At 46.0% G+C, this 27203-nt stretch overlaps 20 non-coding genes across 20 annotated transcripts; 10 read left to right on the forward strand and 10 right to left on the reverse strand.

Moving 5' to 3' along the window:
- The first annotated feature begins 518 nt into the window (after positions 1–518).
- Positions 519–625, forward strand: LOC138297718 (U6 spliceosomal RNA). Its single transcript, XR_011204260.1, has one exon. It is a non-coding gene; the product is annotated as a U6 spliceosomal RNA (small nuclear RNA).
- Positions 626–2407: 1782 nt separating this feature from the next.
- On the reverse strand, positions 2408–2480 carry TRNAH-AUG (transfer RNA histidin (anticodon AUG)). The gene has a single exon. It is a non-coding gene; the product is annotated as a tRNA-His (tRNA).
- Positions 2481–3259: 779 nt separating this feature from the next.
- Positions 3260–3366, forward strand: LOC138297719 (U6 spliceosomal RNA). The gene has a single exon (XR_011204261.1). It is a non-coding gene; the product is annotated as a U6 spliceosomal RNA (small nuclear RNA).
- A 1782-nt stretch (positions 3367–5148) lies between these two features.
- Positions 5149–5221, reverse strand: TRNAH-AUG (transfer RNA histidin (anticodon AUG)). Its single transcript has one exon. It is a non-coding gene; the product is annotated as a tRNA-His (tRNA).
- Positions 5222–6000: 779 nt separating this feature from the next.
- Positions 6001–6107, forward strand: LOC138297720 (U6 spliceosomal RNA). The gene has a single exon (XR_011204262.1). It is a non-coding gene; the product is annotated as a U6 spliceosomal RNA (small nuclear RNA).
- A 1782-nt stretch (positions 6108–7889) lies between these two features.
- Positions 7890–7962, reverse strand: TRNAH-AUG (transfer RNA histidin (anticodon AUG)). Its single transcript has one exon. It is a non-coding gene; the product is annotated as a tRNA-His (tRNA).
- A 779-nt stretch (positions 7963–8741) lies between these two features.
- LOC138297721 (U6 spliceosomal RNA) lies at positions 8742–8848 on the forward strand. Its single transcript, XR_011204263.1, has one exon. It is a non-coding gene; the product is annotated as a U6 spliceosomal RNA (small nuclear RNA).
- A 1782-nt stretch (positions 8849–10630) lies between these two features.
- On the reverse strand, positions 10631–10703 carry TRNAH-AUG (transfer RNA histidin (anticodon AUG)). Its single transcript has one exon. It is a non-coding gene; the product is annotated as a tRNA-His (tRNA).
- Positions 10704–11482: 779 nt separating this feature from the next.
- LOC138297722 (U6 spliceosomal RNA) lies at positions 11483–11589 on the forward strand. Its single transcript, XR_011204264.1, has one exon. It is a non-coding gene; the product is annotated as a U6 spliceosomal RNA (small nuclear RNA).
- Positions 11590–13371: 1782 nt separating this feature from the next.
- TRNAH-AUG (transfer RNA histidin (anticodon AUG)) lies at positions 13372–13444 on the reverse strand. The gene has a single exon. It is a non-coding gene; the product is annotated as a tRNA-His (tRNA).
- A 779-nt stretch (positions 13445–14223) lies between these two features.
- Positions 14224–14330, forward strand: LOC138297724 (U6 spliceosomal RNA). The gene has a single exon (XR_011204266.1). It is a non-coding gene; the product is annotated as a U6 spliceosomal RNA (small nuclear RNA).
- A 1782-nt stretch (positions 14331–16112) lies between these two features.
- TRNAH-AUG (transfer RNA histidin (anticodon AUG)) lies at positions 16113–16185 on the reverse strand. The gene has a single exon. It is a non-coding gene; the product is annotated as a tRNA-His (tRNA).
- Positions 16186–16964: 779 nt separating this feature from the next.
- LOC138297725 (U6 spliceosomal RNA) lies at positions 16965–17071 on the forward strand. The gene has a single exon (XR_011204267.1). It is a non-coding gene; the product is annotated as a U6 spliceosomal RNA (small nuclear RNA).
- A 1782-nt stretch (positions 17072–18853) lies between these two features.
- TRNAH-AUG (transfer RNA histidin (anticodon AUG)) lies at positions 18854–18926 on the reverse strand. Its single transcript has one exon. It is a non-coding gene; the product is annotated as a tRNA-His (tRNA).
- Positions 18927–19705: 779 nt separating this feature from the next.
- Positions 19706–19812, forward strand: LOC138297726 (U6 spliceosomal RNA). Its single transcript, XR_011204268.1, has one exon. It is a non-coding gene; the product is annotated as a U6 spliceosomal RNA (small nuclear RNA).
- Positions 19813–21594: 1782 nt separating this feature from the next.
- On the reverse strand, positions 21595–21667 carry TRNAH-AUG (transfer RNA histidin (anticodon AUG)). The gene has a single exon. It is a non-coding gene; the product is annotated as a tRNA-His (tRNA).
- A 779-nt stretch (positions 21668–22446) lies between these two features.
- Positions 22447–22553, forward strand: LOC138297727 (U6 spliceosomal RNA). The gene has a single exon (XR_011204269.1). It is a non-coding gene; the product is annotated as a U6 spliceosomal RNA (small nuclear RNA).
- Positions 22554–24335: 1782 nt separating this feature from the next.
- TRNAH-AUG (transfer RNA histidin (anticodon AUG)) lies at positions 24336–24408 on the reverse strand. The gene has a single exon. It is a non-coding gene; the product is annotated as a tRNA-His (tRNA).
- Positions 24409–25187: 779 nt separating this feature from the next.
- On the forward strand, positions 25188–25294 carry LOC138297728 (U6 spliceosomal RNA). Its single transcript, XR_011204270.1, has one exon. It is a non-coding gene; the product is annotated as a U6 spliceosomal RNA (small nuclear RNA).
- Positions 25295–27076: 1782 nt separating this feature from the next.
- Positions 27077–27149, reverse strand: TRNAH-AUG (transfer RNA histidin (anticodon AUG)). Its single transcript has one exon. It is a non-coding gene; the product is annotated as a tRNA-His (tRNA).
- Between the last annotated feature and the right edge of the window lie 54 nt (positions 27150–27203).

Below are 27203 nucleotides of genomic sequence, written 5' to 3' on the forward strand. Positions count from 1 at the left end.
AATAAGCATTAGTTTCTTACAGAGTCTGGTTCAACATCATCGTTTCCAGAGCTGTAAGGGGCTGAGCCTGAGGATTCCTTAGTAAGCAGGCCAGTACAACACTAAAGCGTTTATTATTCAAATACAGGTGAAAATTAAGACACCTTTTCATATGCTCTCTCTGCCCTGGAACCCACCACAACACCATCCCACTCCCACAAGCCATCACCTAGCCTACTGTGCAGCTGACTCACCTTTTCCATCAACGTTCCCCAGGAAGTGTGATGTCACAATGCTCTTTGCCTGTAGTCTGGACCATGAGCCTTTGCAACCTGGCGTAATGAAGATGCTTACAATGTGTGAAGATTTGGACCACAAATATAGGGAATAGAAGTGGATTGTTAGGCCTCATGCCTTATTGCCATGTGTCTCAGAATTGAATGCTTACTGGACCATCCAATCAGCGCTTTCAGGCCACCCTACGTCTGAAGACTGCAGATTCAGGGAGTGTATATACATTGAAGGCTCACCCATGAAGTGTGCTTGCTTCGGCGGCACATATACTAAAATTGGAACGATACAGAGAAGATTAGCATGGCCCCTGCGCAAGGATGACACGCAAATTCGTGAAGCGTTCCATATTTTTAACAGCTTTCGAGAGAGAAAGGTCCTTTGTTTGCAAGTCTTCTAGTAATAATAAAGCAACTTCCAGTGCCTTCCTTCCCATTTGTATTTTTGAATTGGCCGCCCCTCAACATTCTTAAGGTGTTAACCGCTCCTGCAGGCCAATGCCAGTGCCCAGCTGCATTTAGCAAGGAAGACTTCAGCACTTCAGTGACCTTTCTTTCTATTTTCCAGCCTCCCTGTCATTATCCTTTACCCCGTCCCCCAACTCTATACTGTTGCCAGTGACGCATTGCTTTGTGGGAAGCTGGGCAGAGCAGAGAGAAGGGCAGGGCCTATGCAAATGAGGGCCTCTGGGCCATATGGGGACCCCCTTTTCAGCAGGACTGCTAAAGTAAGCCTTGCCACCAGATTGCTTGGTGAAGCTGGAAATACCAGGCCAGGTGAGGCACTGGGTTCTATCGGTCCATTGAGGACCCATTGGGCCGGCCTCCCTCAGTTTCTGAGGTCCAAGAAATGTTCACCCTGCACCCTTTTAGAGAGGTTTTGGCCGATCGTGGCCGATCGGGGATGAGAGGGGCAGAAGGCAGAAAGAGCACAATGCTCTTGAAGCTGCTCTAATCCACCTCTCTCCCCGCCTTGGGTTCCATCTGGGTGTGTCAGGTGTTGGCCCATGGATAACAAGGAACTGGCTCAGTGCATTATGATTCTCACAAAATTAAAAGGGCCATCTATCAAGTGCTAACTCAAACACACTACACACTCTGGCACACATCTGTGTTAACAACCTTTATACCTTGTTTGAAGGATCAAGGACCCCTGTTGAAATCCCAGACCCGCGCACCCCTTGAGGGTGAACGCTTGGCTGTTTCAAAATTCAGTTTTACTGGGGGGTTATGATGGACTTTTCAAGACCCACGTCTGGGCAACATTTGAAATCATTCCCCCCATTTCTCTCAGAAATGCCTATGGTTCGGGGAGTAGTTGCTCCACAATCTTTCTCTTCCACCAATCAGTAGTATTTCCTTGAGAGCTGTTTACTATATTGAATCTTTGGAGGTAAATGTTCCTTTCATCTGCAAGCAGGCTCTTTTTAAGAATGTTTGCCATCATAGGCAGTGTAACTTTTCGCCCCCTACCTAGGCATTCTAATTCTCTTCCACCAAATCAAAGACATTGCCTCATTGTGCATATAATTGTGTGCCCGCCGTCCCCTGCTTTGTTATTGAGGCTGCCATCAATCGAATGACATCTGCCTGTGCCCAAGAGTAGTATTACTGATGAGCATTAAACTGCAGCCTACTGATTAAAAAATCACAATAGATGAAAAAGTGCAAGGTCTACATAGGGTTCAAACCTGCAGTCTTCAGATCCAAAAGAAGGCATGTTATCTCTTTCACCAGGAGCCTTTTCACATGGGGCTTCTTTCTATAATTTTCAAGAGAGTTCTAAAAGGTGGGTGTCTTGAACAGTTGTTCCTAAAAATCCTGCACAACCAATTTTTTAGACCCCTGCGACCCGCATCTTGACCCTTGAAGTAAAACTATTTTCACTCCAGAAAACAAATGTTGTGAAGTTTTCCTCCCTTGTTCAAAAAGCTTAGGCTTGGGAAACATTCAAAGGTCAGGCTCATAGAATCCAGGACAATCATTAAACTTTCGACTATTCACAGTTGCTATCACAGCCTCCTTACCACGGAACGATTGTTGGATACATCCCGCACCGGAATGTTAATCCTACAAGAAGACTGAGATAATTAAGAACTCAAGTGTAATTACCTGAAAAAAGGGACCGGCAACCCTTCCGAGCCAGATAGGAGTCGAACCTACAATCTTCTGATCCATAGTCAGAAGCGTTATCCATTGCGCCACTGGCCCCATATAAGAGCACTTTCCCCCTTCTCCTTCAGAGAGTGCTAGAGAATGCGCGCCCTCGCGTGTGTGTGTGTCTGTGTTTTAAAACGTCATTCTATCACAATATGTAACCACATTTACAACGCACACTGAAGCTGCAAGTGAACTTACCTGCCCCCCTGAAATTACATTCTGTCAGGTTTTCGTAACTTACACCAAGGACCCTAGGAGAGAAAAGGACACAAGTGCTAGACCAAGCAGACCCAGCAGCAAAGAAACATTTTGAATAAGCATTAGTTTCTTACAGAGTCTGGTTCAACATCATCGTTTCCAGAGCTGTAAGGGGCTGAGCCTGAGGATTCCTTAGTAAGCAGGCCAGTACAACACTAAAGCGTTTATTATTCAAATACAGGTGAAAATTAAGACACCTTTTCATATGCTCTCTCTGCCCTGGAACCCACCACAACACCATCCCACTCCCACAAGCCATCACCTAGCCTACTGTGCAGCTGACTCACCTTTTCCATCAACGTTCCCCAGGAAGTGTGATGTCACAATGCTCTTTGCCTGTAGTCTGGACCATGAGCCTTTGCAACCTGGCGTAATGAAGATGCTTACAATGTGTGAAGATTTGGACCACAAATATAGGGAATAGAAGTGGATTGTTAGGCCTCATGCCTTATTGCCATGTGTCTCAGAATTGAATGCTTACTGGACCATCCAATCAGCGCTTTCAGGCCACCCTACGTCTGAAGACTGCAGATTCAGGGAGTGTATATACATTGAAGGCTCACCCATGAAGTGTGCTTGCTTCGGCGGCACATATACTAAAATTGGAACGATACAGAGAAGATTAGCATGGCCCCTGCGCAAGGATGACACGCAAATTCGTGAAGCGTTCCATATTTTTAACAGCTTTCGAGAGAGAAAGGTCCTTTGTTTGCAAGTCTTCTAGTAATAATAAAGCAACTTCCAGTGCCTTCCTTCCCATTTGTATTTTTGAATTGGCCGCCCCTCAACATTCTTAAGGTGTTAACCGCTCCTGCAGGCCAATGCCAGTGCCCAGCTGCATTTAGCAAGGAAGACTTCAGCACTTCAGTGACCTTTCTTTCTATTTTCCAGCCTCCCTGTCATTATCCTTTACCCCGTCCCCCAACTCTATACTGTTGCCAGTGACGCATTGCTTTGTGGGAAGCTGGGCAGAGCAGAGAGAAGGGCAGGGCCTATGCAAATGAGGGCCTCTGGGCCATATGGGGACCCCCTTTTCAGCAGGACTGCTAAAGTAAGCCTTGCCACCAGATTGCTTGGTGAAGCTGGAAATACCAGGCCAGGTGAGGCACTGGGTTCTATCGGTCCATTGAGGACCCATTGGGCCGGCCTCCCTCAGTTTCTGAGGTCCAAGAAATGTTCACCCTGCACCCTTTTAGAGAGGTTTTGGCCGATCGTGGCCGATCAGGGATGAGAGGGGCAGAAGGCAGAAAGAGCACAATGCTCTTGAAGCTGCTCTAATCCACCTCTCTCCCCGCCTTGGGTTCCATCTGGGTGTGTCAGGTGTTGGCCCATGGATAACAAGGAACTGGCTCAGTGCATTATGATTCTCATAAAATTAAAAGGGCCATCTATCAAGTGCTAACTCAAACACACTACACACTCTGGCACACATCTGTGTTAACAACCTTTATACCTTGTTTGAAGGATCAAGGACCCCTGTTGAAATCCCAGACCCGCGCACCCCTTGAGGGTGAACGCTTGGCTGTTTCAAAATTCAGTTTTACTGGGGGGTTATGATGGACTTTTCAAGACCCACGTCTGGGCAACATTTGAAATCATTCCCCCCATTTCTCTCAGAAATGCCTATGGTTCGGGGAGTAGTTGCTCCACAATCTTTCACTTCCACCAATCAGTAGTATTTCCTTGAGAGCTGTTTACTATATTGAATCTTTGGAGGTAAATGTTCCTTTCATCTGCAAGCAGGCTCTTTTTAAGAATGTTTGCCATCATAGGCAGTGTAACTTTTCGCCCCCTACCTAGGCATTCTAATTCTCTTCCACCAAATCAAAGACATTGCCTCATTGTGCATATAATTGTGTGCCCGCCGTCCCCTGCTTTGTTATTGAGGCTGCCATCAATCGAATGACATCTGCCTGTGCCCAAGAGTAGTATTACTGATGAGCATTAAACTGCAGCCTACTGATTAAAAAATCACAATAGATGAAAAAGTGCAAGGTCTACATAGGGTTCAAACCTGCAGTCTTCAGATCCAAAAGAAGGCATGTTATCTCTTTCACCAGGAGCCTTTTCACATGGGGCTTCTTTCTATAATTTTCAAGAGAGTTCTAAAAGGTGGGTGTCTTGAACAGTTGTTCCTAAAAATCCTGCACAACCAATTTTTTAGACCCCTGCGACCCGCATCTTGACCCTTGAAGTAAAACTATTTTCACTCCAGAAAACAAATGTTGTGAAGTTTTCCTCCCTTGTTCAAAAAGCTTAGGCTTGGGAAACATTCAAAGGTCAGGCTCATAGAATCCAGGACAATCATTAAACTTTCGACTATTCACAGTTGCTATCACAGCCTCCTTACCACGGAACGATTGTTGGATACATCCCGCACCGGAATGTTAATCCTACAAGAAGACTGAGATAATTAAGAACTCAAGTGTAATTACCTGAAAAAAGGGACCGGCAACCCTTCCGAGCCAGATAGGAGTCGAACCTACAATCTTCTGATCCATAGTCAGAAGCGTTATCCATTGCGCCACTGGCCCCATATAAGAGCACTTTCCCCCTTCTCCTTCAGAGAGTGCTAGAGAATGCGCGCCCTCGCGTGTGTGTGTGTCTGTGTTTTAAAACGTCATTCTATCACAATATGTAACCACATTTACAACGCACACTGAAGCTGCAAGTGAACTTACCTGCCCCCCTGAAATTACATTCTGTCAGGTTTTCGTAACTTACACCAAGGACCCTAGGAGAGAAAAGGACACAAGTGCTAGACCAAGCAGACCCAGCAGCAAAGAAACATTTTGAATAAGCATTAGTTTCTTACAGAGTCTGGTTCAACATCATCGTTTCCAGAGCTGTAAGGGGCTGAGCCTGAGGATTCCTTAGTAAGCAGGCCAGTACAACACTAAAGCGTTTATTATTCAAATACAGGTGAAAATTAAGACACCTTTTCATATGCTCTCTCTGCCCTGGAACCCACCACAACACCATCCCACTCCCACAAGCCATCACCTAGCCTACTGTGCAGCTGACTCACCTTTTCCATCAACGTTCCCCAGGAAGTGTGATGTCACAATGCTCTTTGCCTGTAGTCTGGACCATGAGCCTTTGCAACCTGGCGTAATGAAGATGCTTACAATGTGTGAAGATTTGGACCACAAATATAGGGAATAGAAGTGGATTGTTAGGCCTCATGCCTTATTGCCATGTGTCTCAGAATTGAATGCTTACTGGACCATCCAATCAGCGCTTTCAGGCCACCCTACGTCTGAAGACTGCAGATTCAGGGAGTGTATATACATTGAAGGCTCACCCATGAAGTGTGCTTGCTTCGGCGGCACATATACTAAAATTGGAACGATACAGAGAAGATTAGCATGGCCCCTGCGCAAGGATGACACGCAAATTCGTGAAGCGTTCCATATTTTTAACAGCTTTCGAGAGAGAAAGGTCCTTTGTTTGCAAGTCTTCTAGTAATAATAAAGCAACTTCCAGTGCCTTCCTTCCCATTTGTATTTTTGAATTGGCCGCCCCTCAACATTCTTAAGGTGTTAACCGCTCCTGCAGGCCAATGCCAGTGCCCAGCTGCATTTAGCAAGGAAGACTTCAGCACTTCAGTGACCTTTCTTTCTATTTTCCAGCCTCCCTGTCATTATCCTTTACCCCGTCCCCCAACTCTATACTGTTGCCAGTGACGCATTGCTTTGTGGGAAGCTGGGCAGAGCAGAGAGAAGGGCAGGGCCTATGCAAATGAGGGCCTCTGGGCCATATGGGGACCCCCTTTTCAGCAGGACTGCTAAAGTAAGCCTTGCCACCAGATTGCTTGGTGAAGCTGGAAATACCAGGCCAGGTGAGGCACTGGGTTCTATCGGTCCATTGAGGACCCATTGGGCCGGCCTCCCTCAGTTTCTGAGGTCCAAGAAATGTTCACCCTGCACCCTTTTAGAGAGGTTTTGGCCGATCGTGGCCGATCAGGGATGAGAGGGGCAGAAGGCAGAAAGAGCACAATGCTCTTGAAGCTGCTCTAATCCACCTCTCTCCCCGCCTTGGGTTCCATCTGGGTGTGTCAGGTGTTGGCCCATGGATAACAAGGAACTGGCTCAGTGCATTATGATTCTCATAAAATTAAAAGGGCCATCTATCAAGTGCTAACTCAAACACACTACACACTCTGGCACACATCTGTGTTAACAACCTTTATACCTTGTTTGAAGGATCAAGGACCCCTGTTGAAATCCCAGACCCGCGCACCCCTTGAGGGTGAACGCTTGGCTGTTTCAAAATTCAGTTTTACTGGGGGGTTATGATGGACTTTTCAAGACCCACGTCTGGGCAACATTTGAAATCATTCCCCCCATTTCTCTCAGAAATGCCTATGGTTCGGGGAGTAGTTGCTCCACAATCTTTCACTTCCACCAATCAGTAGTATTTCCTTGAGAGCTGTTTACTATATTGAATCTTTGGAGGTAAATGTTCCTTTCATCTGCAAGCAGGCTCTTTTTAAGAATGTTTGCCATCATAGGCAGTGTAACTTTTCGCCCCCTACCTAGGCATTCTAATTCTCTTCCACCAAATCAAAGACATTGCCTCATTGTGCATATAATTGTGTGCCCGCCGTCCCCTGCTTTGTTATTGAGGCTGCCATCAATCGAATGACATCTGCCTGTGCCCAAGAGTAGTATTACTGATGAGCATTAAACTGCAGCCTACTGATTAAAAAATCACAATAGATGAAAAAGTGCAAGGTCTACATAGGGTTCAAACCTGCAGTCTTCAGATCCAAAAGAAGGCATGTTATCTCTTTCACCAGGAGCCTTTTCACATGGGGCTTCTTTCTATAATTTTCAAGAGAGTTCTAAAAGGTGGGTGTCTTGAACAGTTGTTCCTAAAAATCCTGCACAACCAATTTTTTAGACCCCTGCGACCCGCATCTTGACCCTTGAAGTAAAACTATTTTCACTCCAGAAAACAAATGTTGTGAAGTTTTCCTCCCTTGTTCAAAAAGCTTAGGCTTGGGAAACATTCAAAGGTCAGGCTCATAGAATCCAGGACAATCATTAAACTTTCGACTATTCACAGTTGCTATCACAGCCTCCTTACCACGGAACGATTGTTGGATACATCCCGCACCGGAATGTTAATCCTACAAGAAGACTGAGATAATTAAGAACTCAAGTGTAATTACCTGAAAAAAGGGACCGGCAACCCTTCCGAGCCAGATAGGAGTCGAACCTACAATCTTCTGATCCATAGTCAGAAGCGTTATCCATTGCGCCACTGGCCCCATATAAGAGCACTTTCCCCCTTCTCCTTCAGAGAGTGCTAGAGAATGCGCGCCCTCGCGTGTGTGTGTGTCTGTGTTTTAAAACGTCATTCTATCACAATATGTAACCACATTTACAACGCACACTGAAGCTGCAAGTGAACTTACCTGCCCCCCTGAAATTACATTCTGTCAGGTTTTCGTAACTTACACCAAGGACCCTAGGAGAGAAAAGGACACAAGTGCTAGACCAAGCAGACCCAGCAGCAAAGAAACATTTTGAATAAGCATTAGTTTCTTACAGAGTCTGGTTCAACATCATCGTTTCCAGAGCTGTAAGGGGCTGAGCCTGAGGATTCCTTAGTAAGCAGGCCAGTACAACACTAAAGCGTTTATTATTCAAATACAGGTGAAAATTAAGACACCTTTTCATATGCTCTCTCTGCCCTGGAACCCACCACAACACCATCCCACTCCCACAAGCCATCACCTAGCCTACTGTGCAGCTGACTCACCTTTTCCATCAACGTTCCCCAGGAAGTGTGATGTCACAATGCTCTTTGCCTGTAGTCTGGACCATGAGCCTTTGCAACCTGGCGTAATGAAGATGCTTACAATGTGTGAAGATTTGGACCACAAATATAGGGAATAGAAGTGGATTGTTAGGCCTCATGCCTTATTGCCATGTGTCTCAGAATTGAATGCTTACTGGACCATCCAATCAGCGCTTTCAGGCCACCCTACGTCTGAAGACTGCAGATTCAGGGAGTGTATATACATTGAAGGCTCACCCATGAAGTGTGCTTGCTTCGGCGGCACATATACTAAAATTGGAACGATACAGAGAAGATTAGCATGGCCCCTGCGCAAGGATGACACGCAAATTCGTGAAGCGTTCCATATTTTTAACAGCTTTCGAGAGAGAAAGGTCCTTTGTTTGCAAGTCTTCTAGTAATAATAAAGCAACTTCCAGTGCCTTCCTTCCCATTTGTATTTTTGAATTGGCCGCCCCTCAACATTCTTAAGGTGTTAACCGCTCCTGCAGGCCAATGCCAGTGCCCAGCTGCATTTAGCAAGGAAGACTTCAGCACTTCAGTGACCTTTCTTTCTATTTTCCAGCCTCCCTGTCATTATCCTTTACCCCGTCCCCCAACTCTATACTGTTGCCAGTGACGCATTGCTTTGTGGGAAGCTGGGCAGAGCAGAGAGAAGGGCAGGGCCTATGCAAATGAGGGCCTCTGGGCCATATGGGGACCCCCTTTTCAGCAGGACTGCTAAAGTAAGCCTTGCCACCAGATTGCTTGGTGAAGCTGGAAATACCAGGCCAGGTGAGGCACTGGGTTCTATCGGTCCATTGAGGACCCATTGGGCCGGCCTCCCTCAGTTTCTGAGGTCCAAGAAATGTTCACCCTGCACCCTTTTAGAGAGGTTTTGGCCGATCGTGGCCGATCGGGGATGAGAGGGGCAGAAGGCAGAAAGAGCACAATGCTCTTGAAGCTGCTCTAATCCACCTCTCTCCCCGCCTTGGGTTCCATCTGGGTGTGTCAGGTGTTGGCCCATGGATAACAAGGAACTGGCTCAGTGCATTATGATTCTCACAAAATTAAAAGGGCCATCTATCAAGTGCTAACTCAAACACACTACACACTCTGGCACACATCTGTGTTAACAACCTTTATACCTTGTTTGAAGGATCAAGGACCCCTGTTGAAATCCCAGACCCGCGCACCCCTTGAGGGTGAACGCTTGGCTGTTTCAAAATTCAGTTTTACTGGGGGGTTATGATGGACTTTTCAAGACCCACGTCTGGGCAACATTTGAAATCATTCCCCCCATTTCTCTCAGAAATGCCTATGGTTCGGGGAGTAGTTGCTCCACAATCTTTCTCTTCCACCAATCAGTAGTATTTCCTTGAGAGCTGTTTACTATATTGAATCTTTGGAGGTAAATGTTCCTTTCATCTGCAAGCAGGCTCTTTTTAAGAATGTTTGCCATCATAGGCAGTGTAACTTTTCGCCCCCTACCTAGGCATTCTAATTCTCTTCCACCAAATCAAAGACATTGCCTCATTGTGCATATAATTGTGTGCCCGCCGTCCCCTGCTTTGTTATTGAGGCTGCCATCAATCGAATGACATCTGCCTGTGCCCAAGAGTAGTATTACTGATGAGCATTAAACTGCAGCCTACTGATTAAAAAATCACAATAGATGAAAAAGTGCAAGGTCTACATAGGGTTCAAACCTGCAGTCTTCAGATCCAAAAGAAGGCATGTTATCTCTTTCACCAGGAGCCTTTTCACATGGGGCTTCTTTCTATAATTTTCAAGAGAGTTCTAAAAGGTGGGTGTCTTGAACAGTTGTTCCTAAAAATCCTGCACAACCAATTTTTTAGACCCCTGCGACCCGCATCTTGACCCTTGAAGTAAAACTATTTTCACTCCAGAAAACAAATGTTGTGAAGTTTTCCTCCCTTGTTCAAAAAGCTTAGGCTTGGGAAACATTCAAAGGTCAGGCTCATAGAATCCAGGACAATCATTAAACTTTCGACTATTCACAGTTGCTATCACAGCCTCCTTACCACGGAACGATTGTTGGATACATCCCGCACCGGAATGTTAATCCTACAAGAAGACTGAGATAATTAAGAACTCAAGTGTAATTACCTGAAAAAAGGGACCGGCAACCCTTCCGAGCCAGATAGGAGTCGAACCTACAATCTTCTGATCCATAGTCAGAAGCGTTATCCATTGCGCCACTGGCCCCATATAAGAGCACTTTCCCCCTTCTCCTTCAGAGAGTGCTAGAGAATGCGCGCCCTCGCGTGTGTGTGTGTCTGTGTTTTAAAACGTCATTCTATCACAATATGTAACCACATTTACAACGCACACTGAAGCTGCAAGTGAACTTACCTGCCCCCCTGAAATTACATTCTGTCAGGTTTTCGTAACTTACACCAAGGACCCTAGGAGAGAAAAGGACACAAGTGCTAGACCAAGCAGACCCAGCAGCAAAGAAACATTTTGAATAAGCATTAGTTTCTTACAGAGTCTGGTTCAACATCATCGTTTCCAGAGCTGTAAGGGGCTGAGCCTGAGGATTCCTTAGTAAGCAGGCCAGTACAACACTAAAGCGTTTATTATTCAAATACAGGTGAAAATTAAGACACCTTTTCATATGCTCTCTCTGCCCTGGAACCCACCACAACACCATCCCACTCCCACAAGCCATCACCTAGCCTACTGTGCAGCTGACTCACCTTTTCCATCAACGTTCCCCAGGAAGTGTGATGTCACAATGCTCTTTGCCTGTAGTCTGGACCATGAGCCTTTGCAACCTGGCGTAATGAAGATGCTTACAATGTGTGAAGATTTGGACCACAAATATAGGGAATAGAAGTGGATTGTTAGGCCTCATGCCTTATTGCCATGTGTCTCAGAATTGAATGCTTACTGGACCATCCAATCAGCGCTTTCAGGCCACCCTACGTCTGAAGACTGCAGATTCAGGGAGTGTATATACATTGAAGGCTCACCCATGAAGTGTGCTTGCTTCGGCGGCACATATACTAAAATTGGAACGATACAGAGAAGATTAGCATGGCCCCTGCGCAAGGATGACACGCAAATTCGTGAAGCGTTCCATATTTTTAACAGCTTTCGAGAGAGAAAGGTCCTTTGTTTGCAAGTCTTCTAGTAATAATAAAGCAACTTCCAGTGCCTTCCTTCCCATTTGTATTTTTGAATTGGCCGCCCCTCAACATTCTTAAGGTGTTAACCGCTCCTGCAGGCCAATGCCAGTGCCCAGCTGCATTTAGCAAGGAAGACTTCAGCACTTCAGTGACCTTTCTTTCTATTTTCCAGCCTCCCTGTCATTATCCTTTACCCCGTCCCCCAACTCTATACTGTTGCCAGTGACGCATTGCTTTGTGGGAAGCTGGGCAGAGCAGAGAGAAGGGCAGGGCCTATGCAAATGAGGGCCTCTGGGCCATATGGGGACCCCCTTTTCAGCAGGACTGCTAAAGTAAGCCTTGCCACCAGATTGCTTGGTGAAGCTGGAAATACCAGGCCAGGTGAGGCACCGGGTTCTATCGGTCCATTGAGGACCCATTGGGCCGGCCTCCCTCAGTTTCTGAGGTCCAAGAAATGTTCACCCTGCACCCTTTTAGAGAGGTTTTGGCCGATCGTGGCCGATCGGGGATGAGAGGGGCAGAAGGCAGAAAGAGCACAATGCTCTTGAAGCTGCTCTAATCCACCTCTCTCCCCGCCTTGGGTTCCATCTGGGTGTGTCAGGTGTTGGCCCATGGATAACAAGGAACTGGCTCAGTGCATTATGATTCTCACAAAATTAAAAGGGCCATCTATCAAGTGCTAACTCAAACACACTACACACTCTGGCACACATCTGTGTTAACAACCTTTATACCTTGTTTGAAGGATCAAGGACCCCTGTTGAAATCCCAGACCCGCGCACCCCTTGAGGGTGAACGCTTGGCTGTTTCAAAATTCAGTTTTACTGGGGGGTTATGATGGACTTTTCAAGACCCACGTCTGGGCAACATTTGAAATCATTCCCCCCATTTCTCTCAGAAATGCCTATGGTTCGGGGAGTAGTTGCTCCACAATCTTTCTCTTCCACCAATCAGTAGTATTTCCTTGAGAGCTGTTTACTATATTGAATCTTTGGAGGTAAATGTTCCTTTCATCTGCAAGCAGGCTCTTTTTAAGAATGTTTGCCATCATAGGCAGTGTAACTTTTCGCCCCCTACCTAGGCATTCTAATTCTCTTCCACCAAATCAAAGACATTGCCTCATTGTGCATATAATTGTGTGCCCGCCGTCCCCTGCTTTGTTATTGAGGCTGCCATCAATCGAATGACATCTGCCTGTGCCCAAGAGTAGTATTACTGATGAGCATTAAACTGCAGCCTACTGATTAAAAAATCACAATAGATGAAAAAGTGCAAGGTCTACATAGGGTTCAAACCTGCAGTCTTCAGATCCAAAAGAAGGCATGTTATCTCTTTCACCAGGAGCCTTTTCACATGGGGCTTCTTTCTATAATTTTCAAGAGAGTTCTAAAAGGTGGGTGTCTTGAACAGTTGTTCCTAAAAATCCTGCACAACCAATTTTTTAGACCCCTGCGACCCGCATCTTGACCCTTGAAGTAAAACTATTTTCACTCCAGAAAACAAATGTTGTGAAGTTTTCCTCCCTTGTTCAAAAAGCTTAGGCTTGGGAAACATTCAAAGGTCAGGCTCATAGAATCCAGGACAATCATTAAACTTTCGACTATTCACAGTTGCTATCACAGCCTCCTTACCACGGAACGATTGTTGGATACATCCCGCACCGGAATGTTAATCCTACAAGAAGACTGAGATAATTAAGAACTCAAGTGTAATTACCTGAAAAAAGGGACCGGCAACCCTTCCGAGCCAGATAGGAGTCGAACCTACAATCTTCTGATCCATAGTCAGAAGCGTTATCCATTGCGCCACTGGCCCCATATAAGAGCACTTTCCCCCTTCTCCTTCAGAGAGTGCTAGAGAATGCGCGCCCTCGCGTGTGTGTGTGTCTGTGTTTTAAAACGTCATTCTATCACAATATGTAACCACATTTACAACGCACACTGAAGCTGCAAGTGAACTTACCTGCCCCCCTGAAATTACATTCTGTCAGGTTTTCGTAACTTACACCAAGGACCCTAGGAGAGAAAAGGACACAAGTGCTAGACCAAGCAGACCCAGCAGCAAAGAAACATTTTGAATAAGCATTAGTTTCTTACAGAGTCTGGTTCAACATCATCGTTTCCAGAGCTGTAAGGGGCTGAGCCTGAGGATTCCTTAGTAAGCAGGCCAGTACAACACTAAAGCGTTTATTATTCAAATACAGGTGAAAATTAAGACACCTTTTCATATGCTCTCTCTGCCCTGGAACCCACCACAACACCATCCCACTCCCACAAGCCATCACCTAGCCTACTGTGCAGCTGACTCACCTTTTCCATCAACGTTCCCCAGGAAGTGTGATGTCACAATGCTCTTTGCCTGTAGTCTGGACCATGAGCCTTTGCAACCTGGCGTAATGAAGATGCTTACAATGTGTGAAGATTTGGACCACAAATATAGGGAATAGAAGTGGATTGTTAGGCCTCATGCCTTATTGCCATGTGTCTCAGAATTGAATGCTTACTGGACCATCCAATCAGCGCTTTCAGGCCACCCTACGTCTGAAGACTGCAGATTCAGGGAGTGTATATACATTGAAGGCTCACCCATGAAGTGTGCTTGCTTCGGCGGCACATATACTAAAATTGGAACGATACAGAGAAGATTAGCATGGCCCCTGCGCAAGGATGACACGCAAATTCGTGAAGCGTTCCATATTTTTAACAGCTTTCGAGAGAGAAAGGTCCTTTGTTTGCAAGTCTTCTAGTAATAATAAAGCAACTTCCAGTGCCTTCCTTCCCATTTGTATTTTTGAATTGGCCGCCCCTCAACATTCTTAAGGTGTTAACCGCTCCTGCAGGCCAATGCCAGTGCCCAGCTGCATTTAGCAAGGAAGACTTCAGCACTTCAGTGACCTTTCTTTCTATTTTCCAGCCTCCCTGTCATTATCCTTTACCCCGTCCCCCAACTCTATACTGTTGCCAGTGACGCATTGCTTTGTGGGAAGCTGGGCAGAGCAGAGAGAAGGGCAGGGCCTATGCAAATGAGGGCCTCTGGGCCATATGGGGACCCCCTTTTCAGCAGGACTGCTAAAGTAAGCCTTGCCACCAGATTGCTTGGTGAAGCTGGAAATACCAGGCCAGGTGAGGCACTGGGTTCTATCGGTCCATTGAGGACCCATTGGGCCGGCCTCCCTCAGTTTCTGAGGTCCAAGAAATGTTCACCCTGCACCCTTTTAGAGAGGTTTTGGCCGATCGTGGCCGATCGGGGATGAGAGGGGCAGAAGGCAGAAAGAGCACAATGCTCTTGAAGCTGCTCTAATCCACCTCTCTCCCCGCCTTGGGTTCCATCTGGGTGTGTCAGGTGTTGGCCCATGGATAACAAGGAACTGGCTCAGTGCATTATGATTCTCACAAAATTAAAAGGGCCATCTATCAAGTGCTAACTCAAACACACTACACACTCTGGCACACATCTGTGTTAACAACCTTTATACCTTGTTTGAAGGATCAAGGACCCCTGTTGAAATCCCAGACCCGCGCACCCCTTGAGGGTGAACGCTTGGCTGTTTCAAAATTCAGTTTTACTGGGGGGTTATGATGGACTTTTCAAGACCCACGTCTGGGCAACATTTGAAATCATTCCCCCCATTTCTCTCAGAAATGCCTATGGTTCGGGGAGTAGTTGCTCCACAATCTTTCTCTTCCACCAATCAGTAGTATTTCCTTGAGAGCTGTTTACTATATTGAATCTTTGGAGGTAAATGTTCCTTTCATCTGCAAGCAGGCTCTTTTTAAGAATGTTTGCCATCATAGGCAGTGTAACTTTTCGCCCCCTACCTAGGCATTCTAATTCTCTTCCACCAAATCAAAGACATTGCCTCATTGTGCATATAATTGTGTGCCCGCCGTCCCCTGCTTTGTTATTGAGGCTGCCATCAATCGAATGACATCTGCCTGTGCCCAAGAGTAGTATTACTGATGAGCATTAAACTGCAGCCTACTGATTAAAAAATCACAATAGATGAAAAAGTGCAAGGTCTACATAGGGTTCAAACCTGCAGTCTTCAGATCCAAAAGAAGGCATGTTATCTCTTTCACCAGGAGCCTTTTCACATGGGGCTTCTTTCTATAATTTTCAAGAGAGTTCTAAAAGGTGGGTGTCTTGAACAGTTGTTCCTAAAAATCCTGCACAACCAATTTTTTAGACCCCTGCGACCCGCATCTTGACCCTTGAAGTAAAACTATTTTCACTCCAGAAAACAAATGTTGTGAAGTTTTCCTCCCTTGTTCAAAAAGCTTAGGCTTGGGAAACATTCAAAGGTCAGGCTCATAGAATCCAGGACAATCATTAAACTTTCGACTATTCACAGTTGCTATCACAGCCTCCTTACCACGGAACGATTGTTGGATACATCCCGCACCGGAATGTTAATCCTACAAGAAGACTGAGATAATTAAGAACTCAAGTGTAATTACCTGAAAAAAGGGACCGGCAACCCTTCCGAGCCAGATAGGAGTCGAACCTACAATCTTCTGATCCATAGTCAGAAGCGTTATCCATTGCGCCACTGGCCCCATATAAGAGCACTTTCCCCCTTCTCCTTCAGAGAGTGCTAGAGAATGCGCGCCCTCGCGTGTGTGTGTGTCTGTGTTTTAAAACGTCATTCTATCACAATATGTAACCACATTTACAACGCACACTGAAGCTGCAAGTGAACTTACCTGCCCCCCTGAAATTACATTCTGTCAGGTTTTCGTAACTTACACCAAGGACCCTAGGAGAGAAAAGGACACAAGTGCTAGACCAAGCAGACCCAGCAGCAAAGAAACATTTTGAATAAGCATTAGTTTCTTACAGAGTCTGGTTCAACATCATCGTTTCCAGAGCTGTAAGGGGCTGAGCCTGAGGATTCCTTAGTAAGCAGGCCAGTACAACACTAAAGCGTTTATTATTCAAATACAGGTGAAAATTAAGACACCTTTTCATATGCTCTCTCTGCCCTGGAACCCACCACAACACCATCCCACTCCCACAAGCCATCACCTAGCCTACTGTGCAGCTGACTCACCTTTTCCATCAACGTTCCCCAGGAAGTGTGATGTCACAATGCTCTTTGCCTGTAGTCTGGACCATGAGCCTTTGCAACCTGGCGTAATGAAGATGCTTACAATGTGTGAAGATTTGGACCACAAATATAGGGAATAGAAGTGGATTGTTAGGCCTCATGCCTTATTGCCATGTGTCTCAGAATTGAATGCTTACTGGACCATCCAATCAGCGCTTTCAGGCCACCCTACGTCTGAAGACTGCAGATTCAGGGAGTGTATATACATTGAAGGCTCACCCATGAAGTGTGCTTGCTTCGGCGGCACATATACTAAAATTGGAACGATACAGAGAAGATTAGCATGGCCCCTGCGCAAGGATGACACGCAAATTCGTGAAGCGTTCCATATTTTTAACAGCTTTCGAGAGAGAAAGGTCCTTTGTTTGCAAGTCTTCTAGTAATAATAAAGCAACTTCCAGTGCCTTCCTTCCCATTTGTATTTTTGAATTGGCCGCCCCTCAACATTCTTAAGGTGTTAACCGCTCCTGCAGGCCAATGCCAGTGCCCAGCTGCATTTAGCAAGGAAGACTTCAGCACTTCAGTGACCTTTCTTTCTATTTTCCAGCCTCCCTGTCATTATCCTTTACCCCGTCCCCCAACTCTATACTGTTGCCAGTGACGCATTGCTTTGTGGGAAGCTGGGCAGAGCAGAGAGAAGGGCAGGGCCTATGCAAATGAGGGCCTCTGGGCCATATGGGGACCCCCTTTTCAGCAGGACTGCTAAAGTAAGCCTTGCCACCAGATTGCTTGGTGAAGCTGGAAATACCAGGCCAGGTGAGGCACTGGGTTCTATCGGTCCATTGAGGACCCATTGGGCCGGCCTCCCTCAGTTTCTGAGGTCCAAGAAATGTTCACCCTGCACCCTTTTAGAGAGGTTTTGGCCGATCGTGGCCGATCGGGGATGAGAGGGGCAGAAGGCAGAAAGAGCACAATGCTCTTGAAGCTGCTCTAATCCACCTCTCTCCCCGCCTTGGGTTCCATCTGGGTGTGTCAGGTGTTGGCCCATGGATAACAAGGAACTGGCTCAGTGCATTATGATTCTCATAAAATTAAAAGGGCCATCTATCAAGTGCTAACTCAAACACACTACACACTCTGGCACACATCTGTGTTAACAACCTTTATACCTTGTTTGAAGGATCAAGGACCCCTGTTGAAATCCCAGACCCGCGCACCCCTTGAGGGTGAACGCTTGGCTGTTTCAAAATTCAGTTTTACTGGGGGGTTATGATGGACTTTTCAAGACCCACGTCTGGGCAACATTTGAAATCATTCCCCCCATTTCTCTCAGAAATGCCTATGGTTCGGGGAGTAGTTGCTCCACAATCTTTCACTTCCACCAATCAGTAGTATTTCCTTGAGAGCTGTTTACTATATTGAATCTTTGGAGGTAAATGTTCCTTTCATCTGCAAGCAGGCTCTTTTTAAGAATGTTTGCCATCATAGGCAGTGTAACTTTTCGCCCCCTACCTAGGCATTCTAATTCTCTTCCACCAAATCAAAGACATTGCCTCATTGTGCATATAATTGTGTGCCCGCCGTCCCCTGCTTTGTTATTGAGGCTGCCATCAATCGAATGACATCTGCCTGTGCCCAAGAGTAGTATTACTGATGAGCATTAAACTGCAGCCTACTGATTAAAAAATCACAATAGATGAAAAAGTGCAAGGTCTACATAGGGTTCAAACCTGCAGTCTTCAGATCCAAAAGAAGGCATGTTATCTCTTTCACCAGGAGCCTTTTCACATGGGGCTTATTTCTATAATTTTCAAGAGAGTTCTAAAAGGTGGGTGTCTTGAACAGTTGTTCCTAAAAATCCTGCACAACCAATTTTTTAGACCCCTGCGACCCGCATCTTGACCCTTGAAGTAAAACTATTTTCACTCCAGAAAACAAATGTTGTGAAGTTTTCCTCCCTTGTTCAAAAAGCTTAGGCTTGGGAAACATTCAAAGGTCAGGCTCATAGAATCCAGGACAATCATTAAACTTTCTACTAGCCACAGTTGCTATCACAGCCTCCTTACCACAGAACGATTGTTGGATACATCCCGCACCGGAATGTTAATCCTACAAGAAGACTGAGATAATTAAGAACTCAAGTGTAATTACATGAAAAAAGGGACCGGCAACCCTTCCGAGCCAGATAGGAGTCGAACCTACAATTTTCTGATCCATAGTCAGAAGCGTTATCCATTGCGCCACTGGCCCCATATAAGAGCACTTTCCCCCTTCTCCTTCAGAGAGTGCTAGAGAATGCGCGCCCTCGCGTGTGTGTGTGTCTGTGTTTTAAAACGTCATTCTATCACAATATGTAACCACATTTACAACGCACACTGAAGCTGCAAGTGAACTTACCTGCCCCCCTGAAATTACGTTCTGTCAGGTTTTCGTAAGTTACACCAAGGACCCTAGGAGAGAAAAGGACACAAGTGCCAGACCAAGCAGACCCAGCAGCAAAGAAACATTTTGAATAAGCATTAGTTTCTTACAGAGTCTGGTTCAACATCATCGTTTCCAGAGCTGTAAGGGGCTGAGCCTGAGGATTCCTTAGTAAGCAGGCCAGTACAACACTAAAGCGTTTATTATTCAAATACAGGTGAAAATTAAGACACCTTTTCATATGCTCTCTCTGCCCTGGAACCCACCACAACACCATCCCACTCCCACAAGCCATCACCTAGCCTACTGTGCAGCTGACTCACCTTTTCCATCAACGTTCCCCAGGAAGTGTGATGTCACAATGCTCTTTGCCTGTAGTCTGGACCATGAGCCTTTGCAACCTGGCGTAATGAAGATGCTTACAATGTGTGAAGATTTGGACCACAAATATAGGGAATAGAAGTGGATTGTTAGGCCTCATGCCTTATTGCCATGTGTCTCAGAATTGAATGCTTACTGGACCATCCAATCAGCGCTTTCAGGCCACCCTACGTCTGAAGACTGCAGATTCAGGGAGTGTATATACATTGAAGGCTCACCCATGAAGTGTGCTTGCTTCGGCGGCACATATACTAAAATTGGAACGATACAGAGAAGATTAGCATGGCCCCTGCGCAAGGATGACACGCAAATTCGTGAAGCGTTCCATATTTTTAACAGCTTTCGAGAGAGAAAGGTCCTTTGTTTGCAAGTCTTCTAGTAATAATAAAGCAACTTCCAGTGCCTTCCTTCCCATTTGTATTTTTGAATTGGCCGCCCCTCAACATTCTTAAGGTGTTAACCGCTCCTGCAGGCCAATGCCAGTGCCCAGCTGCATTTAGCAAGGAAGACTTCAGCACTTCAGTGACCTTTCTTTCTATTTTCCAGCCTCCCTGTCATTATCCTTTACCCCGTCCCCCAACTCTATACTGTTGCCAGTGACGCATTGCTTTGTGGGAAGCTGGGCAGAGCAGAGAGAAGGGCAGGGCCTATGCAAATGAGGGCCTCTGGGCCATATGGGGACCCCCTTTTCAGCAGGACTGCTAAAGTAAGCCTTGCCACCAGATTGCTTGGTGAAGCTGGAAATACCAGGCCAGGTGAGGCACTGGGTTCTATCGGTCCATTGAGGACCCATTGGGCCGGCCTCCCTCAGTTTCTGAGGTCCAAGAAATGTTCACCCTGCACCCTTTTAGAGAGGTTTTGGCCGATCGTGGCCGATCGGGGATGAGAGGGGCAGAAGGCAGAAAGAGCACAATGCTCTTGAAGCTGCTCTAATCCACCTCTCTCCCCGCCTTGGGTTCCATCTGGGTGTGTCAGGTGTTGGCCCATGGATAACAAGGAACTGGCTCAGTGCATTATGATTCTCACAAAATTAAAAGGGCCATCTATCAAGTGCTAACTCAAACACACTACACACTCTGGCACACATCTGTGTTAACAACCTTTATACCTTGTTTGAAGGATCAAGGACCCCTGTTGAAATCCCAGACCCGCGCACCCCTTGAGGGTGAACGCTTGGCTGTTTCAAAATTCAGTTTTACTGGGGGGTTATGATGGACTTTTCAAGACCCACGTCTGGGCAACATTTGAAATCATTCCCCCCATTTCTCTCAGAAATGCCTATGGTTCGGGGAGTAGTTGCTCCACAATCTTTCTCTTCCACCAATCAGTAGTATTTCCTTGAGAGCTGTTTACTATATTGAATCTTTGGAGGTAAATGTTCCTTTCATCTGCAAGCAGGCTCTTTTTAAGAATGTTTGCCATCATAGGCAGTGTAACTTTTCGCCCCCTACCTAGGCATTCTAATTCTCTTCCACCAAATCAAAGACATTGCCTCATTGTGCATATAATTGTGTGCCCGCCGTCCCCTGCTTTGTTATTGAGGCTGCCATCAATCGAATGACATCTGCCTGTGCCCAAGAGTAGTATTACTGATGAGCATTAAACTGCAGCCTACTGATTAAAAAATCACAATAGATGAAAAAGTGCAAGGTCTACATAGGGTTCAAACCTGCAGTCTTCAGATCCAAAAGAAGGCATGTTATCTCTTTCACCAGGAGCCTTTTCACATGGGGCTTCTTTCTATAATTTTCAAGAGAGTTCTAAAAGGTGGGTGTCTTGAACAGTTGTTCCTAAAAATCCTGCACAACCAATTTTTTAGACCCCTGCGACCCGCATCTTGACCCTTGAAGTAAAACTATTTTCACTCCAGAAAACAAATGTTGTGAAGTTTTCCTCCCTTGTTCAAAAAGCTTAGGCTTGGGAAACATTCAAAGGTCAGGCTCATAGAATCCAGGACAATCATTAAACTTTCGACTATTCACAGTTGCTATCACAGCCTCCTTACCACGGAACGATTGTTGGATACATCCCGCACCGGAATGTTAATCCTACAAGAAGACTGAGATAATTAAGAACTCAAGTGTAATTACCTGAAAAAAGGGACCGGCAACCCTTCCGAGCCAGATAGGAGTCGAACCTACAATCTTCTGATCCATAGTCAGAAGCGTTATCCATTGCGCCACTGGCCCCATATAAGAGCACTTTCCCCCTTCTCCTTCAGAGAGTGCTAGAGAATGCGCGCCCTCGCGTGTGTGTGTGTCTGTGTTTTAAAACGTCATTCTATCACAATATGTAACCACATTTACAACGCACACTGAAGCTGCAAGTGAACTTACCTGCCCCCCTGAAATTACATTCTGTCAGGTTTTCGTAACTTACACCAAGGACCCTAGGAGAGAAAAGGACACAAGTGCTAGACCAAGCAGACCCAGCAGCAAAGAAACATTTTGAATAAGCATTAGTTTCTTACAGAGTCTGGTTCAACATCATCGTTTCCAGAGCTGTAAGGGGCTGAGCCTGAGGATTCCTTAGTAAGCAGGCCAGTACAACACTAAAGCGTTTATTATTCAAATACAGGTGAAAATTAAGACACCTTTTCATATGCTCTCTCTGCCCTGGAACCCACCACAACACCATCCCACTCCCACAAGCCATCACCTAGCCTACTGTGCAGCTGACTCACCTTTTCCATCAACGTTCCCCAGGAAGTGTGATGTCACAATGCTCTTTGCCTGTAGTCTGGACCATGAGCCTTTGCAACCTGGCGTAATGAAGATGCTTACAATGTGTGAAGATTTGGACCACAAATATAGGGAATAGAAGTGGATTGTTAGGCCTCATGCCTTATTGCCATGTGTCTCAGAATTGAATGCTTACTGGACCATCCAATCAGCGCTTTCAGGCCACCCTACGTCTGAAGACTGCAGATTCAGGGAGTGTATATACATTGAAGGCTCACCCATGAAGTGTGCTTGCTTCGGCGGCACATATACTAAAATTGGAACGATACAGAGAAGATTAGCATGGCCCCTGCGCAAGGATGACACGCAAATTCGTGAAGCGTTCCATATTTTTAACAGCTTTCGAGAGAGAAAGGTCCTTTGTTTGCAAGTCTTCTAGTAATAATAAAGCAACTTCCAGTGCCTTCCTTCCCATTTGTATTTTTGAATTGGCCGCCCCTCAACATTCTTAAGGTGTTAACCGCTCCTGCAGGCCAATGCCAGTGCCCAGCTGCATTTAGCAAGGAAGACTTCAGCACTTCAGTGACCTTTCTTTCTATTTTCCAGCCTCCCTGTCATTATCCTTTACCCCGTCCCCCAACTCTATACTGTTGCCAGTGACGCATTGCTTTGTGGGAAGCTGGGCAGAGCAGAGAGAAGGGCAGGGCCTATGCAAATGAGGGCCTCTGGGCCATATGGGGACCCCCTTTTCAGCAGGACTGCTAAAGTAAGCCTTGCCACCAGATTGCTTGGTGAAGCTGGAAATACCAGGCCAGGTGAGGCACTGGGTTCTATCGGTCCATTGAGGACCCATTGGGCCGGCCTCCCTCAGTTTCTGAGGTCCAAGAAATGTTCACCCTGCACCCTTTTAGAGAGGTTTTGGCCGATCGTGGCCGATCGGGGATGAGAGGGGCAGAAGGCAGAAAGAGCACAATGCTCTTGAAGCTGCTCTAATCCACCTCTCTCCCCGCCTTGGGTTCCATCTGGGTGTGTCAGGTGTTGGCCCATGGATAACAAGGAACTGGCTCAGTGCATTATGATTCTCATAAAATTAAAAGGGCCATCTATCAAGTGCTAACTCAAACACACTACACACTCTGGCACACATCTGTGTTAACAACCTTTATACCTTGTTTGAAGGATCAAGGACCCCTGTTGAAATCCCAGACCCGCGCACCCCTTGAGGGTGAACGCTTGGCTGTTTCAAAATTCAGTTTTACTGGGGGGTTATGATGGACTTTTCAAGACCCACGTCTGGGCAACATTTGAAATCATTCCCCCCATTTCTCTCAGAAATGCCTATGGTTCGGGGAGTAGTTGCTCCACAATCTTTCACTTCCACCAATCAGTAGTATTTCCTTGAGAGCTGTTTACTATATTGAATCTTTGGAGGTAAATGTTCCTTTCATCTGCAAGCAGGCTCTTTTTAAGAATGTTTGCCATCATAGGCAGTGTAACTTTTCGCCCCCTACCTAGGCATTCTAATTCTCTTCCACCAAATCAAAGACATTGCCTCATTGTGCATATAATTGTGTGCCCGCCGTCCCCTGCTTTGTTATTGAGGCTGCCATCAATCGAATGACATCTGCCTGTGCCCAAGAGTAGTATTACTGATGAGCATTAAACTGCAGCCTACTGATTAAAAAATCACAATAGATGAAAAAGTGCAAGGTCTACATAGGGTTCAAACCTGCAGTCTTCAGATCCAAAAGAAGGCATGTTATCTCTTTCACCAGGAGCCTTTTCACATGGGGCTTCTTTCTATAATTTTCAAGAGAGTTCTAAAAGGTGGGTGTCTTGAACAGTTGTTCCTAAAAATCCTGCACAACCAATTTTTTAGACCCCTGCGACCCGCATCTTGACCCTTGAAGTAAAACTATTTTCACTCCAGAAAACAAATGTTGTGAAGTTTTCCTCCCTTGTTCAAAAAGCTTAGGCTTGGGAAACATTCAAAGGTCAGGCTCATAGAATCCAGGACAATCATTAAACTTTCGACTATTCACAGTTGCTATCACAGCCTCCTTACCACGGAACGATTGTTGGATACATCCCGCACCGGAATGTTAATCCTACAAGAAGACTGAGATAATTAAGAACTCAAGTGTAATTACCTGAAAAAAGGGACCGGCAACCCTTCCGAGCCAGATAGGAGTCGAACCTACAATCTTCTGATCCATAGTCAGAAGCGTTATCCATTGCGCCACTGGCCCCATATAAGAGCACTTTCCCCCTTCTCCTTCAGAGAGTGCTAGAGAATGCGCGCCCTCGCGTGTGTGTGTGTCTGTGTTTTAAAACGTCATTCTATCACAATATGTAACCACATTTACAACGCACACTGAAGCTGCAAGTGAACTTACCTGCCCCCCTGAAATTACATTCTGTCAGGTTTTCGTAACTTACACCAAGGACCCTAGGAGAGAAAAGGACACAAGTGCTAGACCAAGCAGACCCAGCAGCAAAGAAACATTTTGAATAAGCATTAGTTTCTTACAGAGTCTGGTTCAACATCATCGTTTCCAGAGCTGTAAGGGGCTGAGCCTGAGGATTCCTTAGTAAGCAGGCCAGTACAACACTAAAGCGTTTATTATTCAAATACAGGTGAAAATTAAGACACCTTTTCATATGCTCTCTCTGCCCTGGAACCCACCACAACACCATCCCACTCCCACAAGCCATCACCTAGCCTACTGTGCAGCTGACTCACCTTTTCCATCAACGTTCCCCAGGAAGTGTGATGTCACAATGCTCTTTGCCTGTAGTCTGGACCATGAGCCTTTGCAACCTGGCGTAATGAAGATGCTTACAATGTGTGAAGATTTGGACCACAAATATAGGGAATAGAAGTGGATTGTTAGGCCTCATGCCTTATTGCCATGTGTCTCAGAATTGAATGCTTACTGGACCATCCAATCAGCGCTTTCAGGCCACCCTACGTCTGAAGACTGCAGATTCAGGGAGTGTATATACATTGAAGGCTCACCCATGAAGTGTGCTTGCTTCGGCGGCACATATACTAAAATTGGAACGATACAGAGAAGATTAGCATGGCCCCTGCGCAAGGATGACACGCAAATTCGTGAAGCGTTCCATATTTTTAACAGCTTTCGAGAGAGAAAGGTCCTTTGTTTGCAAGTCTTCTAGTAATAATAAAGCAACTTCCAGTGCCTTCCTTCCCATTTGTATTTTTGAATTGGCCGCCCCTCAACATTCTTAAGGTGTTAACCGCTCCTGCAGGCCAATGCCAGTGCCCAGCTGCATTTAGCAAGGAAGACTTCAGCACTTCAGTGACCTTTCTTTCTATTTTCCAGCCTCCCTGTCATTATCCTTTACCCCGTCCCCCAACTCTATACTGTTGCCAGTGACGCATTGCTTTGTGGGAAGCTGGGCAGAGCAGAGAGAAGGGCAGGGCCTATGCAAATGAGGGCCTCTGGGCCATATGGGGACCCCCTTTTCAGCAGGACTGCTAAAGTAAGCCTTGCCACCAGATTGCTTGGTGAAGCTGGAAATACCAGGCCAGGTGAGGCACTGGGTTCTATCGGTCCATTGAGGACCCATTGGGCCGGCCTCCCTCAGTTTCTGAGGTCCAAGAAATGTTCACCCTGCACCCTTTTAGAGAGGTTTTGGCCGATCGTGGCCGATCGGGGATGAGAGGGGCAGAAGGCAGAAAGAGCACAATGCTCTTGAAGCTGCTCTAATCCACCTCTCTCCCCGCCTTGGGTTCCATCTGGGTGTGTCAGGTGTTGGCCCATGGATAACAAGGAACTGGCTCAGTGCATTATGATTCTCACAAAATTAAAAGGGCCATCTATCAAGTGCTAACTCAAACACACTACACACTCTGGCACACATCTGTGTTAACAACCTTTATACCTTGTTTGAAGGATCAAGGACCCCTGTTGAAATCCCAGACCCGCGCACCCCTTGAGGGTGAACGCTTGGCTGTTTCAAAATTCAGTTTTACTGGGGGGTTATGATGGACTTTTCAAGACCCACGTCTGGGCAACATTTGAAATCATTCCCCCCATTTCTCTCAGAAATGCCTATGGTTCGGGGAGTAGTTGCTCCACAATCTTTCTCTTCCACCAATCAGTAGTATTTCCTTGAGAGCTGTTTACTATATTGAATCTTTGGAGGTAAATGTTCCTTTCATCTGCAAGCAGGCTCTTTTTAAGAATGTTTGCCATCATAGGCAGTGTAACTTTTCGCCCCCTACCTAGGCATTCTAATTCTCTTCCACCAAATCAAAGACATTGCCTCATTGTGCATATAATTGTGTGCCCGCCGTCCCCTGCTTTGTTATTGAGGCTGCCATCAATCGAATGACATCTGCCTGTGCCCAAGAGTAGTATTACTGATGAGCATTAAACTGCAGCCTACTGATTAAAAAATCACAATAGATGAAAAAGTGCAAGGTCTACATAGGGTTCAAACCTGCAGTCTTCAGATCCAAAAGAAGGCATGTTATCTCTTTCACCAGGAGCCTTTTCACATGGGGCTTCTTTCTATAATTTTCAAGAGAGTTCTAAAAGGTGGGTGTCTTGAACAGTTGTTCCTAAAAATCCTGCACAACCAATTTTTTAGACCCCTGCGACCCGCATCTTGACCCTTGAAGTAAAACTATTTTCACTCCAGAAAACAAATGTTGTGAAGTTTTCCTCCCTTGTTCAAAAAGCTTAGGCTTGGGAAACATTCAAAGGTCAGGCTCATAGAATCCAGGACAATCATTAAACTTTCGACTATTCACAGTTGCTATCACAGCCTCCTTACCACGGAACGATTGTTGGATACATCCCGCACCGGAATGTTAATCCTACAAGAAGACTGAGATAATTAAGAACTCAAGTGTAATTACCTGAAAAAAGGGACCGGCAACCCTTCCGAGCCAGATAGGAGTCGAACCTACAATCTTCTGATCCATAGTCAGAAGCGTTATCCATTGCGCCACTGGCCCCATATAAGAGCACTTTCCCCCTTCTCCTTCAGAGAGTGCTAGAGAATGCGCGCC

Source organism: Pleurodeles waltl, chromosome 5 (genome assembly GCF_031143425.1).
Source record: "Pleurodeles waltl isolate 20211129_DDA chromosome 5, aPleWal1.hap1.20221129, whole genome shotgun sequence".
NCBI lineage: Eukaryota > Metazoa > Chordata > Amphibia > Caudata > Salamandridae > Pleurodeles > Pleurodeles waltl.